This window comes from Rhipicephalus microplus, chromosome 7 (assembly GCF_043290135.1).
Source record: "Rhipicephalus microplus isolate Deutch F79 chromosome 7, USDA_Rmic, whole genome shotgun sequence".
Taxonomy (NCBI): Eukaryota; Metazoa; Arthropoda; class Arachnida; order Ixodida; family Ixodidae; genus Rhipicephalus; species Rhipicephalus microplus.
Window position 1 is genome coordinate 92446584 of NC_134706.1, and position 17579 is coordinate 92464162.

General features: G+C 43.8%; 1 long non-coding RNA gene across 1 annotated transcript; it reads left to right on the top strand.

Annotated features, from left to right (window-relative positions):
• The first annotated feature begins 8670 nt into the window (after nucleotides 1–8670).
• LOC142767017 (uncharacterized) lies at nucleotides 8671–17307 on the top strand. Its single transcript, XR_012884710.1, has 2 exons — nucleotides 8671–8748; nucleotides 16942–17307. It is a non-coding gene; the product is annotated as an uncharacterized LOC142767017 (long non-coding RNA).
• The last annotated feature ends 272 nt before the right edge of the window (nucleotides 17308–17579 follow it).

The window sequence follows — 17579 nt, forward strand, 5'->3', positions numbered from 1 at the left end:
GTTGAGCTGTTTGGCGGAACCGATCCGTCAGTGTATGTATGTATGGCGTCTTGGTATTTTTCATACAATAAAAGTAGTGTGAGCTGCTTAAGAGCCGGTGACGACAAATAGGCTTTTTCTGGATGGCAAGTATAATAATAATAATAATTAATTGAGCGAAGCACCATAGCGGAGTCACAGGTCTAGGGGCAGGAGAAAACGACGTCGGCATCGAGTCGCCATGTGCGGCACTGTTTTGCAGTAGAATGTGCGTGGTCTGTCCACTGGTAGAGAGGCTAGGTGATGGCAAAGAGTTCGAGCAAGGTGTCGTATTCCTTAGCACTTCAACATTATTGTGGGTCTTGATGAGGTGGTAGCTTGGAGATGGCGATGATTTGATTGATATGTGAGGTTCAACGTCCCAAAACTACCATATGATTATGAGAGACGCCGTAGTGGAGGGCTCCGGAAATTTCGACCACCTGGGGTTCTTTAACGTGCACCCAAATCTGAGCACACGGGCCTACAACATTTCCGCGTCCATCGAAATGCAGCCACCGCAGCCTTTGTGATGGCGATAGTGGCCACTGTGGATGCACTTTGGGGCAAGCCTACAAAAATCCGGATTGCTTGAGCCTGGACACTTTGAAGCATTCGTATACTTCTTTTACTTGCATTGGTTAACGCAGGTAGGCTGTACCGAATAAATATAAGAAAACGAGCACTGTATAGTCGCAACATAGCGGCTGTGGACATTCCTCAGTGCTTTCAAGCGAAGAACTTCAATAAATAGCTGATACCTGTCAGTCGCCTTTTTATGTGTGATACATGTGGGCTCCATGAGAGGTCTCCGTCAATTAAAACACTCAGAAACTTGTACGATCGGAGGTAAAGTATGCTTTCGCTGTTCATGAGAACGCTGTGGTTCTGCATTGGTTTGCACGTTATTGCCGCAAGTGCACATTTTTTAGAGGAAATTTCCGGACCTTGTTTACAGAGGTAAATAGCAGCTTGAGTGGCAGCTCTGAATTTGTGCTCGCAGCTGTAGACGTGGTACTTCACACGTCCAAACGCAGATGTCGTCCGCGTACATTGGCAATAAGACAGTACTTGGAAGATGCTCATGGAGAGCGATTAGCGTCAGCTTGAATAGTACAGGGCTAAGTAGGCCACCTTGAGGAACACCATGGTGGCAGCAATGTAGCAAAGTGTCACAATCCTCGGTTCTCATGAAAAAGGATAACTCGAGAGATAGCTGCGTAGCCACTGAAACATCCAATCGCCCACACCTACCTCTTTGAGAGCGGTGAGGATAGCTTCATGAGTGAAATTATCATACGCCCCTTTGACATCAAGACATAAAAAAGCGCAAAGACGCTTACGGTCTTTTTCGTGTTGCACGTAGCTGACCAAGTCAATGACGCTATCAGTTGATGATTGGCAACGGTGAAAACCTGTCATAGCGTCTTGGTTGATGTTGGGATGCTCTAGGTACTATTCTAGTCGTCCTAGTACGATCCTCTCCATCACTTTGCCCGAGCAACTAGCCAGTGCAACCTGGCAGTACGGTGTGAGCACCAATGGTGACTTGCCAGGCTTCAGTTGTGGAACCAAACAGCTGGTCTTCCAGTTAACTGGGAGGGTGCTCTCTCGCCACGAATCAATATATATCTGGAAAAGGGCACTTTTTGCACACTCGCGAAGGTAACTCAGTGCTCTGTAAGATATTCCATCAGGCCCGGCTGCTGATGTTCATCAATACTAAACCAATGCTGGTTTAAGCTCAGCAATTCAAAAAGATGGTGCATGCGGTGATCGCGTGATGGCGTGCCAGAACGTGAGTGCGTGAAGATGTTGGGATCTGCGAGATGACCACATAATTTGGCACAGCGCTCTTCTGCCTAGTCGACCTCCGATATCTGTTGTGAGAGGGCTAGAGGCTTGAATGGAGATTGCTGAACGGGAACTGTCCGGAGCCCTCTTACTGTCCTCAACATGTATGATAAAGACTCGCGGGGATCGGACGACGCACAGAAGGCAGCCCAACGTTGTGACTCTAGCTTGTCTATGGGACGTTGTATCTTCTTCTGAAGACGTCTAGGCCCGTGTGCTCAGATTCGGGTGCACGTAAAGAACCCAAGGTGGTCGAAATTTCTGGAGCCCTCCACTACCGCGTCTTTCATATTCATATGATGGTTTTGAGACGTTAAACAACCCCACATATCAATAAATTAAATCTGAAGACGTCTAGCGGTTTGTAAATTGTCGATTGATGTGATGTGTCGGTACCTTCGTTCCGCAAGCCATCGGAGAACTTGAAGTCGTTCTAATTCTACATAGAATTCCGTTACTCTAGAAGAGCACGTGAGGGTGCATAGTGTCTTGCACAGTGGGTTTGATCACTTATTCTAAGTCAACTGAGGTGTTCTCTTGACAGCGTTCTTGCATGATAGATTCAAACTTGGTCCAGTCAACTCTTTTTATAGTGTCGCGTACCTTGAAGGATGATAATCCTCTGATCTTTACATATGTGGAAACGTGGTCACTCCCATGTGTTTCAATGAACGCAAACCATCTGCCACATCTGACAAGACTTTGAGAGACAAAAGCCAAGTCAAGGAAGCTGCTGTATCGAAGGCCACGTAGAAACGTAGGACTGCCATCATTTAACAAGCAGAGCTCACTGTCTGAAGCAAACGTAATCAGACTTTCGCACTTTACGCTGGTCTTTGGGCTCCTTCATAGGGTATGGTAGGCGTTAAAGTCCCCGATAATGACCCATGGGCCATGAGTGGATGATACGATGTATCCTAGTCTTTTGCGGTCAAATCTACTTGATGGCGACAGGAAGGCGCTGACAACAGTGACAGTAACATTTTTCTTCACTATTAAGCATACATATTGGTTATCATTGTCAGGCGCTACAGACTGAAAAATTTAAGCCTTCTCATGGCGAATGAACAGTAGGACCTTGCTCTTTCCACTAAAAGAAGCCGACATAAATGATTCGTATCCGGAGAGTCTGATAGCACTCGATAAATTTAGCTCGAAGATGATGATGATGGGAAATGTATTGGTGAAAACCAACCGACTGAAATCTGCAATGCATGATGTCAGTCTCGTGCATTCCACTGAAACATTGTAGCTTTTCTGAGCTCTTCCACGAAATATAGTAGATGTTGAGCCATTATCTACTCAGGAGCTGCCAAACTGGACTCAGAGGGTCCAGTAATTGGAGTGCACTTCTGGCAGACGTTGAGTTCATGTTGTTTAACACCGTGCAAATGGCGATAATTATGAAAACAGTATGGAAACACTTACTAAATGGTGAAGGCTAGCACCAATAACACCGCATGCACAAAACACGTTTTTAAAAGATTGCAAGAGCTGAATCTTTCGAATGTGGATGTGTATTTGTAGACGAAGACGTACGCCACCTTCTTATAGACTGCCCCTATCATGACACGCTGAGACGCTCTCTCAAATCGGAGCTGTTGGCATTAAATGACAGACCATTCAGTACAAAGACACTTCTGTGTCCAGGTCAGCCAGCACTTTATAGACCTACGCTTTAAGAGCGTTCAACCGTTTTGCAGAAGACAGCCACTAACGCTGTAAGACGGGCGGGACGATATGCACCACAAGTACCGAGACGGCGGAAGAGGTAGTCACAGAGCTCGTAGAAGCTCAGACAAACGCCACCATGATTGTCATTAGATCTCAAACGGCAGTAAAACTTTGCCAACGACTACGTCTCCCTGAAGGCACTAAGCCGTCTACTTAGAGGGTGTCAAGCAAGCAACAGAAATACAAATTTTATATTGACACCTTCTCACACCCTCGCTTGGTACAGCAACAACGGGGCTGTACATGACGCACCTCGAGGGCTCAACGACCGAGCTGCCCTCTCAAGGGTCACCCCAGCATCCTCCGGGGATGATGGCGTGGTAGACGAATGTGAGTGGCAACACAGAATGATCAGATACAACGACATTACAAAACATTATGTATTACAGAGGGGTATATCCTCGCTCCCTCAGCCAAAATTAACAAAATGCAGATTGTCGAATGGCGGCAGTTACAAACTGGGACGTATCCGAATCCTGCCCTCTCGCTCATTACATACCCCAATGTCTACAAAGCGGACAGGTGTAAGCGCTGTGATTTCAAACCACTTTGGAGCCTATATGTTATGGAAATGTAGAGGGATTAGAGCCTATAACGAGTATGTAGCCTCCAGCGACAGTCTTCGCTCGCGCTGGGAGACCACGATGCTCAGCCCCGTCCTCGAATATCAGATGCAGGCTGTCCAGCAGGCCGAGGAAGCTGCCAGAATTCAAGCACTCCTGGCTGTAGCTTAGGCGGGGCGATTGGCCCACCCCACTAACTCGCCGGGATGCGAATAAAGTTTTCTCCTCATCCTCCTCCTCCTCGCCCCGAGATGAAAGATAAAAGTAGTGCATGCCAGCCTTGTTCTCAAAGGCATCCAGAATCTGCACTGATTTGCCACATTCCCTGCAAGGTAATAGTTATGCGGCACCGGCACAACACTTATTTTAAATATGAAACACTTTTTTTGCGCACTGGAGGCCCATTAACGTTTATCTACGAATCATTCTGTTTCAGCGTCCACAACTGGGTGCTCTCGTGATTGCCCCCTTAACTTAGGGTGAACCGAAATTAGTATGAAAGGTTAAGATAGTTTGACGAATAGGACAAGCTGGTCATGACATGAAGGATGCGACAAAATTACGTCGCGTAGGTTTTCATGCCATGTCCGCCAGACACATGGGGCTCATACCGGTATATCACCGGCGGGTATACGCCACAAGTGCACCCGTTGTGCCACAGCTGATTGACAGCTGATGTCTCTCTGAGAACAGAGATAGGATACATTGGTAATTCTACCGTGAAAGTGACATGAAAGAGACATAAAGCTCGCATCGGCTTAGCCGATGAATGTGATGAATAGATCACCGGACTCCAGTAGGAATCGAACCAAGCTGCTCTGTACGGCAATCCAGTTTGCTACCACAGAGACACGGCAGGTCTCGATACTGATTTGGAAAACGATGCCATTTGGGTGTAATAATTGGGATACGTCAATAGTGGTTGCGAAGCTGAATGTATTATGCTCTAAATATTACACATCTACTCCTACGAAACAGCCGTCATGTCGTGCTAACGTGAATTGTGAAACCCATTAGAGACTTGTGTACTTTACAAAATACACTTTTTACTTGGGAATGAGAAAAACGTAAGCAATATTCTGAATTTGGTCATCGGAATTTCAGATACCGAGGGTTGCAGCCACTATGAAATCAAAGCTTGGCCTACTAACTCTGACCTAGTTTTTTGTTTTATGAGTCGTTTAACTTTCAGAGAACGAGAGCCCTTTAAACGCGCGAGGTCAGTGCTGTTTTTCTAAATTGGTTTCATGTTTCCCAAATTATAGGTTTGAAAAGCTGATTGCTTGGGCTTCAGCAAATGCTAAATAACCAATGCCCAACACGGTATGTGTATAGAGTGCATACTTTTGCTGTTTAGAAAAATGTTATTGTCACAAACGTCAAGAACACACAACAGAACATTACCTTCTTAGACATACTCTAACGACGATGACAAAACAGACGTGATTTACATCAACATAGATATGAGATAATGTTAAAAAAACATGTACAAGTTTTTGCTGGAAGATGTAATCAAACTTGAATCTCTTTCTATAGTACGATGAGACCTCGTGACTGCGCACACACACTCAAGGTTGTGCGGTACCTCGAAGAATTAGCAAGAATTTTCAACAGAATATTGCCGTTTTTTCTCGTTTATCTGAGACTTACGAGGTCGCGACAGATGCCGCTGGGAATATGTGAGAGGCTGTTGAGGTTCTCATTGGCGCTGCTGACCCTAATATAGACCCTTACGAGGAAAGGGGGAATGACGGTGGTACAAAGGGTGCCCTCTACCAGCAATAATAAAAAGAGAACGTATGGAGTATAGCTCTTGTTTTGATACCAGAAACAATTTTGTTTCATAAAGGCAAAGAAAAAAAGCATAGTTGCTATGCTGCCGAACAAAAACACACTATGGTCTATGTTCTGTAACCTGGTGGTCATCTACTGAAAAGAAAAAGTAAAAAATGGCAGCATATCCACGGAGTGAATGATGGGGAGTAGGGCGAAGCATTCGTCCGTCCATTCGTTCTTGCTTCCGTCTGTTCCTGCGTACGTCTGTGCAACCGTCCATGCGTCCATCCACCCGTCCGTGCGTGCGTGCGTCTGTTCGTGCGTCCGTCCCTGCGTTCGTCCATGCATCCGCGCCTGCGTCCGTTCATGCGTCCATTCATGCACCTGTCTGTGTGTCCGTTCGTCCATCTATTCAGCACCCCAAGTACCACCATCTCGCATCTTTTCATCATATATCCTCCATATAGAAGCACCGCCACCCAGCGGACATTTCAAGGACTAAACGGGAGGTGGAACATGCACACTTTCTTACGGCTTGCGCTTCGGGTTTACTTCCCACATTTAACCACCTCGAGTTCATGGTATATACTAGTTCACTGTACTCATGGCTATGCGGCCCAACGCTCGCTAAACCTTTCTAAAACCAAGGAGGTTACACCCAGCAAGTATAACGTACCAACCCTTTCTTGTCAGTACGTGCTCAATGTAAATGCCAATGGCTGCTAATGGGAATTGCAGCGTGCGCGTTACCTAAAGGCCGAATGCTCCTGTCTCTCATTCCCCCTTAGCAGCCATTACCATGTGCATTGAGCACTACCTTTTATTGTTCAACATCGCACAGAAGAAATCTCTCATCGGAACCACCTTGGAGGTCAAAATCGTAAGGACCGCTATCTCGGGTATGTGCCACTGGTGGTTACGTACTACGAGGGACGCACAAGCCACGCCATAAGCAGCTTCGCCCCTAAAAAAACACCGTGCCATTCATTCGCAACTCTGCTTAGCAGCTGTAACATTGGCATGGAAGAGGCCGAGCTCTACGACCCTGATGTGAATAACTACAAATATTTTATCCTTGAGACAAAGTTAAATAGGCTCACATTTACCTAAATGATGCCAATAGCCGCAGAGAAGACGTTCAGGGTCTGCAACTGCACTGTATGATTCAGTAGACTACCTGCGTGTTTACTATTGCCCTTCAGTAGTACAATAGAAAAGACACTTACTTGGTTTTAACGTACCCAACAGAGGTGTCAGGAGATCTTTAGCGTCAGCTGAGCTTCCTATTATCCTCTACACAAAGCGACATTTTCACAAAGCTTAGAAAAGAATGCAGGTATCGAAATACTGTTGCATTAAGCGCGACCTTACGCTTTACATGAAGCACCGGTGCTTCCAATAAGCTGTATCTGACAAAATGACTTCGATATCTGTTTTGCAAAGGCCTAGCGTATTACTTCGGATTCTTGTACTTCACTAGTTTTTCTATTGCTATCTCGAGGGGTTGAGCGTTCTATACAAAGTAAAGTGTCATAACGTTTGCTAAAGCTAACAAAACAATCAAAATGTGCGCGTGTTGTTCTTCATTGCACTTATTTGAATGTGCGAAATCTCAATAAAATCCAACCAGTACTTCGTAGTTTTTATTGGATGATAAGCACCATCATCTGAAGTTGTTTTGTGTAGCAGTGTCTTGGGCGACCATCTTTGCGACCACAGCCATCCATCAGCTTACCGCTTATGACGTCGTTAACACTCATATTGCTGTTGACAACGTTACCAAAGTGTAAACACCTCGTTATATAAAACATGCAACTCTTCAACATATGCCCAAGTGTACAGCATTTGTGATTTGCTTTCAACGTCTTTTCGTCGTTTTTTAACGTTTCGCTAATTACAACAAAGTCACCTTTCGGCCACATGCTTCGCATAACGTCGATTCTCAAGGTATGTTTGGAAAAAGTGGTCAAAAATTTAGATTACTAGGTACTCTACTATGGGAGAGCGTGAAGCTGTCCCGTGGGTCTCGCACACGGTATCGGAACCCAATACCCTAACGCTGTCGATGGGCACACCAAGACTCCCTCATATCTCGAACTTTTTTCTTACCTTGCATAATCATGTGGAACTTTTCAATGGAAGACACATGCGGTGACCACCAATATATATCTAATGTTTGTCAAGTTTCACTTCAATTTTTCTCATGTTCTGAATGCTCCAAATTTGGAAGATACGGTTATTTTCAACTGCACGCTTTGCTCTAGAGAGGGCTTTCATCATACTAAGTGTCACACTGTTGCAGCTGACGAAGTACGATAGCAAACATTTAGGTGAATTGCTGTAATGTTAACTCCAAGTTTAGGACGATTCTGTGTCTGGAAAAAGGGCTTAACTATTTTGCGTACTTCGTACTCGACCATGGGAGACAATTGAGCCATCCCGATAACTGTGGAAAAAGAGCCCCTGAGGCCTGTATTTATAGTTCCAAGGTATCTTGTTTGTAAAAAACAGATAGCAAACGCACTTCTTATTGGAAAGGTATGTGCTTCTACGCTGTTATGACCTTCTATTTTGTTCTGGTTAACAGCCTGTTATTTCGTTATTTTTAACATTTTGTTCAGTCTTATACCTTAATTGATGGGTGCTTGAATATCGGGGTGTTTACATTGTTGAGACATTTTATTTCGTTCTTGTTTAACATCTTGTTTACCTTTTGCAGGGTGATGTACCGTACCATGATAAAATTCAGACTGACAAGCCTCAGCCCGAAGATGATAAGAGATAACTCAGCTAATAGGTTACGGTAAGCACTTACTTACTACTATCGAGCTTTTTTGTTTCTTGAATGAATGGATATGGGAAGGCCGCTCGAAGTTCAAAAGACCTCTCCACAAGAGAATGAAACTGAAATGTTCCAATATGCCGCGAGCTTTAACCTCCATTGAAAAGCCCAATCAAAACGCATTGGTGAGGAGTTTGAGTAATCAACTGCCATCAGGACAGAATGTTCCCGAACAAAGCAGCTGTTTCTATAAGGTAATTGTAAAGGAAAATCAAGCGGTCCTTTGTGATCGTCGATTAACCACTTCCTTGTGTCACCCCTGTACAGCCATCCATGTAGGGGAAGTGTTCCGAAGAATGATGTCTTCGCACGCAAACACCAAAAAGGAATCCTTTATGATGGTGTTCGTCTTGTGGGCGGGCTGGAACGCAGCGCAGTGCCTTCGCCTCTCCAGCAGGTGCATTGTGTCGGCCTTCCGATAATTAAGGCACACTATACAAATTGCTTTTGATTTAGGTTCGCATAACTCTGCAGACAGGATGAGCGTCAGTCTTCGTTTAGTGCCATAAAAGATACCGGGAAGTCTCCCGCCTTCATTGCACCTCCACAAACCAGTGATAAATACTAAACGCTCAAAAAGCTACAGTTTTATGAAGTCGGTGCAGCTACGCAGCAATGCTGCTAATGCGGAAAACATCGAAGCTCTTTCATAACGTGACAAGCGCTGTACATCACATACCACTTCATACTGAACATTCCTCAAGAGCGGTCCTTTGATCCCTAGCCATTTGCTACACCATACGATACAAGGCTATGAAATGAAATGTTTTGCCCTCTAGTCTCCTCCACTACCTCATGGTCATCCTGACTTTTTGCACCCCTTATCTATACTGTACTATACAACGCTATGCTATGCTTTCCTCGAGCACCTGGATAGCCGAGTGCTTCCACTTCTTGCCTTGATTCGATAGGCGAGCTCAATTCATATGTTGCTTAGAAACATTCTCCGAAGAATATCTATCTTTCTCATTTTTTCGTCTTGTTCTCTCTTTGTATTCTTTCTCTCACCCATGAGAGTATCACATAAATAATGCAGGATCACATAAATAATGCACATGCTCTGCGAGCGAAGAAAGAGATGAAGAAGAGCGTGAAAAGAATCAAGATGATGAAGAGAAGGCACACGGGTAATGTTGATTATAATTTCCGTTCCTAACTAACGTTCCTTCTACTAGGTTAAACAGTTATTCTGGTAAAAACTTGTTTGACTCTCTTTTTCGAGTTCTTTCTTTTTAAGGCCCTAATATCTCAAGTTGCTTCTCGGGACAAGGGATTGCTTATGAATAAAAAGCCACAGTTTCCCTACATAACTGACAGAGAATTGCGTTCAAAGCTTGTACTTTTATCTGTAATCACATATAAAAGGGTTGTAAGAAAATGAGTTCAAAATTAGTTAGTTTCAAATGCTCCATATTGTGGGGTGAGTTTGAAAAGGTACGTTTTTTAGAGCTCTTGTTGCTTAACCTACGTGATCTACAAGAAAAAAAATGACTCTAGTGCAAAAACTTTTGAGAACGATCATCATTTAGGCCAAGCTTTTGGCACATTACGACATTTGGCACGTTAAAAAACAATCATTGACAGTACTGCCTTTCGAGAGAAAATAAAGATTGAGTTGTTACATCGAAGAAAAGAGCAGCTAGCTGGAACAATAATAGTGAACGTTCATTTAGGAAAGCCCTTATTAGCTCTTGTACACTGTCATCGTATGAAGCGCAGTGCTTTGTTCTACCCTACATAATTCACTATTTTTATAGGCGATGCTCGAAAATGATAGATATGCCATGCACAAAATGAAGCAAATTTTAAAACAAGATAGTAGCGAAATTGGCAGACTTCTTTAAGCTTGACGCAGTTTGACATCAGCTTATGGGCATCAGGAAAAAGGGCTTAAATTCATACAATTATAAAAATAGAATTTACTCCGCTCTTAGAAAAGGAAACTTCTTTGTGTTTGCGTGTATGAAGCTGCTACATTTAGTTTTAGGGGCGAAGCTCCTTGTAGCGGCACCCGTTCATCCCTCGTAGTCGTAGTAGTAGTGTGTAACCAGTCTAACATTTTGACCTCCAAGGTGGTGCCGGTGGGAGACTTCTTCTGTGCGTTGTTCAACAATAAAAAATTTGCAGCGTGCGCGTTAACTAAAAACCAAATTCTCCTGTCTCTCATTCCCCATTAGCAGCCACTGGCATGTACATTGAGCACTATTTGACAAGAAAGGGTTGCTACGTTATACTCGCTTGGCGTATCCTCCTTGGTTTCAGAAAGGTTTAGCGAGCGTTCGGTTGCAGTGCCATGACTATAGTGAACTAGTATATACCATGAACTCGAGGTGGTTAAAGGTGGGAAGTAGACACGCAGCGCAAGCCGTACGAAAGTGTGCGTGTGCCTTCTCTTGTTCTGTCCTTGGAATGTCCGCTGGATAGCGGTGCTTTTATATGAAGAATATATGATTAAAAAATGCGAGATGGTGGTACTTAGAGTGTTGAATAGGTGGACGAACGGACACACAGACAGATGCATCGAGGGACGCATGGATGGCTGCACGGACGGATGGACGCATGAAAGGACGCAGGAGCAGATGCGTGGACGAACGCAGGGACGGACGCACAGATGAACGTGCGGACGCACGAACAAACTCACGCACGGATGGGCGGATGGATGCATGGGTGGCCACACACACGCATGCATGAACAGACAGAAGCAAGAACGAATGGACGGACGGATGCTTCACCCCACTCTCCATCATTCACTCCGTGGTTATGCTGCCATTTTTTTTTATTTTGAGAGGTGGTATTACACTCTGTAGCTCCCCAATTATGCAGCAATGCGTGGTGTTTGCATAGTTCCGATGGAGCACTGCACTGCCTTAAATAATGGCGCAGTGCAGGCGACTGGGTACTCGAAGGCATCTCAAATTAAGGGAGGCTACAGGCGAAGCGCTCTACTCTTTTTGTTGTCTTTTTCGGTTCGTATTTTTCTGAGTAGTTAGCTTTTTTTGTGTAAGCAATTCACCAAAGCCATTACTCTTTTAAGCTACATAAAACTAGACATTGAGAATTGTATTAAGAGAGTCATTGACAGGCGTATCTCTAAATGTGCAGCTCAGGTTACGCAGCTTTCTAGTGAACAAACGTCCTATAATATTCATGAGTTTGCCCCTAACAACGAAGAAGAATATGACTGAGGGGAAAATGTTCATCACTTTGGATAAGTTTACGAGTATAGCGGTGGATTTATTTGCGTTATGGCTGTAATTGTTCTTTTCATACCGTAACACACAATTTTGTAGTTTTATGTGAGCAATGGCACCATAACACTGTACTGCTCAAGTACAAAAGCCAATGAAGGACAGTTAAGAACTAGAAGAAGGCCAAGGTATTCACAATAAAAAGTTCCTCGGGTAATTACAATAGTTACATGTCAGTCCTGTGGGAAAATACATACGTACTCATACGAAAAGGAAACAAAATTTTTGGACTTTTCTGTAAATGTTAAGAGTTACACAACAAAACACAAGAATTAGTGCAAGCAAATACGAAACTTTTCTATAGGAATATACACCACATAGGCGAACACGAAAAGAACAAGGGAGGGAAAACGTGAACATGACGTGCGGTAACTTTCAACTGAAATATTTTTTCGAAAGCTGGACAAGATGAATTCACCGAATCACGTGACGTATGCTCCAAACGCCAAGATAGCCCCTGGCTTTTGCCTCATAGCCTAGCACGCAGAACTCGAGTTCTAACTCAGATAGCTGCACGTGCTGACCAACTACTCGTATTCCTTGTCCCAAGGATTTATCTATGGCTGGCTAACGCATCTTTTACTGCTGTCATTAATGTAAAGAAAACGTCAATAATTTTTCGGGCGAACTGCTATCCCTGCCTGAAAATTAACCACGATGTGAGCAAAGTGCGGGCAACACCCGCACTCCCAACAGTTACTGCTGATTCAGCATGCGTGTGTTGTGGCAGTGAACGCTTATGTTCATCCAAATTTACTGAATTATAACTGTTTGTGCGCATGAAAGGTTATGAAGCAATAGCCAGGGATGTTCTTCGCCTTGGGAGCACAGTTCATGGGCTTCAATTTCCTCTTGTTTTCTTTTTCGCTTTGTATTTTCCAGAATTAACAATTTAGTTCGGAGTCAGTGCATGTCATGTGCACTTGTTCTGTTCCTTGTTGTTTTTGTGAGCGCTGCGCAGTCGTAAGTATTTATTCATGGCCAATCCCTTATTTTTATGCCAAATCACTTATTTTTCTATCTTAATACAGCTTAAAAAGAATAGGCACAACTTGAGTAATTTAGAATACATATTCTATAAAAATCCAGTCATCAGTTATTTCGCTATCATACGATCATTATTAAAAGAAACACCACCCAAGCACACCCTACAGATGGCCAATCAATAAAGCTAATGTTTGCGACCCAAGTTGGTTGCAGACTTGATTGATTGATTGCTTTATTTGCTTCGTCACAGTACAGTGTAACTTCGCAGCCGAAGCTTTAACTTCGCAGCCGAAGCTAAAGGGCCACTCGAGAAACTCCTGCCTAAAGCCGCTGTTGGTCCCGGCGAACGCCTTACCACCATTTGCATGTTGACGATGAGCTGCCTCCATACTTATTGCTCGCCTCACTATTGTCGCTTCAATTTAGCTCAGAAGGCTGCGAGATCCCCTGTGTGCAGTTGCTGCTTGAGCTTCGCTGCCTGGACCGGTTCTTGTGGCCTGACTACTGTATCTGCCCGGCGAACACGAATTTTTTCACAGATTAAGAGACGTCCTTCTTGGATAGTCGTCGGCTGTTTAGCAATCGTATGATTCGTGCCCACCTAATGCGGAAGTTTTAATTGAAAACTTCTGTGAGTGGGCTCGGCGTTATACGGTTGCAATGGGATGACTGACTGCTCTGCCAAATGCATGTACGATTCGGTGTGACATAGTGAACAACGTAACTAGCAGTGTAGCCAATTGAAACCGTTATCGCTTTTCATAATGAAGGTAAGATCATTTTACCTGTCCATACACAACTTTCTCTGTAAAAAGAACAATTCTACACCGTAACTTGTGTTCAATATTGCCTTTTTATTGTTACTTCTTTCACCAGGTGCAACAATGACAGAAAAAAAATAGATAGCTTATGGTGCGCAAACAGACAACAGGTTTATTCTCATCCCGTAAACGTATAATATAAACGTTAGCGATCAGATAAAAGGAGAAAAAATGAAAAGCAAAAAAGTGTCTCATTGTTAACTCTTCGCCGCAATAATATCTACCAAGCAACTTTACCAAACCACCTAAGTAACATCCACCGGATGGGCTTATGAGCTGAATATTTTTCCTTCTCATCTCCGAACCAACGCGTACGACTAGAGTGATGTGTCAACAAAGAAGAAGTGTGGCATGTTTTACCCGACTTTAAATTGTTACCGCTTCCTGACTATGCTACTCAGGTTGATAATTATCACTACCCCGTTTTGTTTATTTTGCGTTGTTTTGCGATTTTCTTTTTTTCTGCCTCCATTCTTCCGATAACCCATCAAAGCTAAAGTATGACGATATAGAATAGTTAGAAATGATTAGGGCAAGAAGCAAGTTATAAATAAGCTTGTAGTTCTGCGATTCCCCCCCCCCTCCATGTAATCCGCATTTAACCTCATAGCATTGAGCGCAAGAAAAAAAAACTAAATAAGCATGAAGCTCAGCCCACTAGTACAGTTCATCAGTCATTGAATGTCAGTCAGGGTGCCTGAATGCCACACCAGCATGTCAATACGACGTCATCATTTTCAGAAAAAAATTCGTCTCACCAAAAATTACAGAGGCTAAGCAAACATCACGAAAAAACACAACACAAGCACTTATTCGATTGTAAACCTTACGCAATAAACAAAGATTATATGCCCTTTGAAAAACGAGCATAAATATATGAGTTAGCAGTTAACGAAGTCACGGAACAAAACGTATACCTCTGTTTGAAAGAACTGCACTTGCAAGGAAAAGTTTGTGTTGAATTTCCTCTTGTATGCCCCATCAATTTGCGCTTTGCAATTGTTCTAAACACATCTGTATTACAAAGTCATCCTATTTTGAGTTTTGATATTTCCCGCAATGTGATCATATTATGTCAAAAAAACTTCTCTATTCGCTGCGAGATCGGATTATAGGTAGCAGCACCGTCTCCGCGCAAGTGCGCATCTTCTTACACATCTTCTTGCACCAGTAAAAATGTTGTATAGCAGTTTCGCAACACCTTTCATCGACGGATCACGTGCATGATGTTGCTACAACAAAGGCCTGGTCAATGGGACGAGCACGTTTTTTTTTTCAGACAAAAAATCACACTGCCAGAATCCGCCGATCACAAACAATGCCACACAAACACTGAAAACATTGTAACAAAAATAAAACCTTCAGTGAAATTACACGACATAATTTATAAGGCATGCCGTCTGAATTAATATTCTACGTCTGGGCTCTCTAATGCGCTCTTAAATCTAAGCTCACGGTTGCGCATGGTAACCCTGTTTTAGGTACAGTGTAAGTATCAAAGTGTCACAGTTTATGTGATAGTAATTATTCTCTGTAATGGTACTGCGGCCAGATAAGCACAACTAAGGCTCCTCGCATGATCGTTAAAATACACTGTCGTAGTTTTTACACCTACTCTTGAAAGCATTCTGGAAAGTTTACAATGCAATATTTTTACATTGCATTAACAGCCGAACAAGACCAAATGCTTTCGTACAAAGTTTCAGGCATACGTGAAAACAGTTATACGCGCGCTGACATGACCGGACAAACCACAATTTCAGAACGTGCATGACGTAGGTGCGCATAGAAACACGACGTGGCTATATAGCAGACGACGCTTGGAGCAATCCACACTTCATCTTTTCGTCAAGTCCCGGCAGGCAGCGACTCTGCTCGATCTCGTGGCCAATACTGGCTAAGTCACTCGCTCCTTATTAAGAATACAATGAAAGTCATTTTTCTACGAACAAGGAACTGTCATTGCACAAGCACTCGCTGTCAAGATTAGCTACGCCAGTCGATCTTCACGCGGCCTCTACAAGACAAAATCGTGACTTGCACGTTATTTCTGCAGGCAGCTTTCTTTTGTTGTTGTTGTTACAGTCCTCATTTCGACAGCCATTGTTCGAGTGCTGTAAGGAAGGTATATTACTAACACGAAAGATTGTTTTGCAGTTGAGCTGTTGAAGACAGCTGCGCAGAATAACCTGTGTGGCCTATCGTGTATGTACCACAGGAATTGAATAAATTCCATTACTCAGTCTTGGCCGATCAAAAAAGTAAACATCCCAGCAAAGCGCTATGTTCCGCAAGAGGTCTGTGCAACCTATCCCATAGTTATGATCATCCCAACCTGCGTGGATCATGAAAACTGCACAATTTCAGATAACGCTTTATTTTAGCGCGAGCTTCTGTCACTAGAATTGACCACATGTGTCTCTTCTATGACTGTCTGTGATATAACTGGAACGTGTCTCGCTGCGAACCAACGTAAAGGCCACTTAATAGCACCTACCTAAAGCGTTGCAACGACCGAGAAGAAACCTGTGAACAACCGTCACCACGTAACTACCGTCTAGAAATAATCTTAACCTAATCATATTTCTATCCAGAATTGTGCAGTTTTGCTATGCCAAGCATTGTTTAGCTTTGCGCGAGTCTCGACGAGTTTCTACCTTCTCCTGTCCTCTACGTTTTGTCAAGAGAGTGAGAACTTTGCAGAAATTTAAAAGTAGTACTCATCAAACTAACGACTGAGATCTTTGTCGTTTCAGAGCAATTTAGGTCGAGTGGGAAAAAAAGTACGACATATGCTGAGACAGAACTTTTTTATCATAAACCGAGCGATAATCGTTCCTAGCGAACTTTCACCGCTTTCCTGTCGTTCACTTTTGTGTTTAGTTCGCAGGATACCTGAATTACGCTGAAACCAAACAAGCCCGTGTTTTACAAACTGGCCCACTATGCCTGACTTTAAACTACGAGGGTAACCTTTCATCTTATGTTTACCGCACGTCGGGTACAGCTTCGTTTCTTGGATGTAAACGAGCCGCTCCGTTGTACGCATCCTGGAAGAGCTTCAGTGTGTTCTGTCCTGCTTGTTTCGTTTTTCGCAGGTATTCCGGTACGCGGACGTGGCCTTCAGTGGCGCGGAACTACATGCAGCACAGACTACGTCTTTTGTGGTGGTGGGCGAGCACAAGTGTCGGCTGTGCCGCAGTCGGTGGATGACAGAAAGCACGCTCGCCTAACTCCGCCCTGCACTCGTCATCACCACTCCTCTTCATATTCCACTTCTACCGCTCCACCTTGTCCGCCTTCATTTTCTCTTGAACTCAACTTTAATCTTTATAATGTTATGGAAGAGAAGAGACGCCGGGTCGACGAGGTTGAAGATAAGATACATTTCAAACCAGCAATAGCCGCATGAGTGGTTGACCCGCGACCGAGGGGAAATAAACCTTCGTCCTATTTGTCAGGCAGACACGCGTATCGTCCCAGACAATGCCAACATGGATGTAGAATAACAGGCATGTGTCAACATGCATGTTGCATATTGTTCTTGATTACTGGTCACTTATTAGGCGCACGTGTACTGAACACCACGTACGTCTTTTTTTAGCTGAACCACGAACCACAAAGACGGTAACAAAAAACGCTTGCTGCTGTACAGAATCAAAGCAGCATCTTAACGCAAGCTGTCAATTGGGGTTTCAATCGCTTGAACGCCTTCGTACAGTCAAGCCATAGACCC